This window comes from Lactuca saligna, chromosome 8, assembly GCF_052625555.1.
Source record: "Lactuca saligna cultivar CGN05327 chromosome 8, ASM5262555v1, whole genome shotgun sequence".
Lineage (NCBI taxonomy): Eukaryota > Viridiplantae > Streptophyta > Magnoliopsida > Asterales > Asteraceae > Lactuca > Lactuca saligna.
The window spans coordinates 238261436-238263468 of record NC_136424.1 but is presented as its reverse complement, the minus strand read 5'-3'; positions in this window follow the sequence as shown (position 1 = coordinate 238263468).

Genomic DNA, 2033 nt, shown 5'->3' with positions numbered 1-2033 from the left:
GCAATGGATGATGTTGTTGCTTGTTTACTACTTTTCATTATTGTGATACTGTACATGACGTCCTCCGCCCCAGAACGTTTCTGCCGTTCTTGGTTTTGGGGTGTGATAACTCACTAAGCTTTGTGCTTACAGTTGTTAATTAAATGTGTTTCAAGTACTTCTGATGATCGCAAGAAGGCGAAGGCTTGATTGTACACATTCTCCTGCAGTTTATGATTTCGGATATTTTGGGACACTTTGATATTTTGATGATGATTTGTATTTGATACTTGTGATTGGTTTTTATGAAAAATGTTTTTAGTTAATTTAAAATGAAAATTTTTGTGTGAAAATTTGGATGTTACAGCATGGTGAGCAAATATGTCGCGACTGGTCTATCATTACCACGAAGTGACAAGCAATTGGCCACAACATGGCAGGATCAAGAATCGCAGTTGAACCCTTTTAGACTACGATGTGGCAAGTAGTTGGCCACGACATGACAAGATCGGGAATCACAGCTGATCCCTTTTAGACCACGACATGGAAAGGGTCTTGCCATGATGTGGTGATATGTTGATTGTTGAGTTGACAAATGACCATTGACTTTTAGACTAGGTTGGACCTTGGGTCAAATGTTAGGGTTCTAGGTCATAAGCTGGGAATTAACCTTGGAATACATGTATATGTGGACGTTGTGGTTGCCTTTTATTGTTGTGAGTTGTAGAGGTTTCTACTTGTATAGGAGGCAAGGTCTCTCACTGTGTTATATATGTCATGGTACTAGTGTTATGATAGACTAGTTGAGTCTAAGCTGATATTTGTATGTATGCATGTTCTGTTGAGTTGTTACAGACTCGGGGTTGATACGAACCCGGGGTTGATGCAAACATGTTCGGCTGTAATACATTGTTGAGTTGATGCAGACCCGTAGTTGTATTGAATGGTTATCAGTGTGGTATGTGATACTATGGGGAACTCATTAAGCCTTGTCTTACAATTATGGATTTAATTGTTTTAGGTACTATTGAGGATCGATGTAAGGAGAATGCATAAATATACACATCCTTCAGTGGTCTTCATGATTTTGAGAGATGTTATGTTTTGATACTCTAATTTTGTTAATGATATATCGTGAAACAATGATTTTTGTGATTCTTGGTTTATGGACTTCTGAGGATCGAGGCAAGGAGAATGCATAAATATACACATCCTCCAGTGGTCTTTATGATTTTGAGAGATGTTATGTTTTGATACTCTAATTTTGTTAATGATATATCGTGAAACAATGATTTTTATGATTCTTGGTTTATGGAAACAACTTTTATCTATTTTTAAATGAAAAAAATTTACTATGGTTTTTGGGATGTTACACTTATCTTCATGAAATAACTATTTCCCCTAATTAAATACAAGAGTTGATATTATTTATTAATAATAAATATTTAATGTGTCAACTTGATTAAGGTGTGACCCTATATGATCATATCTTATAAGTAATATCGTTCAATAATGATTCTTGAACATATAGATCCAACAATATTGCATTCCTACGAGGCAGCATACATGTTCGATATCGGTCCCTGTGAGGGGAAAAGTGAAAAGGTTCGGGACTAGGGCACCAGGTGGAGTTAGTGATACATTAGTCATTGGTGGTATATAGGAGTTTTACAAGGTGAGCATTGGTTGGAATAACGGTGTGGCTTGCATCATTGGTTAGAAGTTTTATGGGGTGAACATCGCTTGATTATTTTCGGGTGCATTGAGGTGGCTATATACTTGGTTTGTAAAAGGACGGATAAACTTCGATAGGATGGAGGGTGAAAAAGGTTGGTGGAGACATTGTGGAGACGGTTAACATCGGTTGTCATAATTAGCTGATCGGATTGACTGTAATTGCTTGAGCGAAGGTTGGGGTTGCCGATATAAGAACTGTTGGTGGTTGATGTCAATGCGAGGATGGTAACTGGTGATGTCATGAACTGTATCGGGCTGTGCGCCGCCTCATTGTTTCAACGGTTAGGCTTAGTTGTCATCTATGATGATCGGGTTCT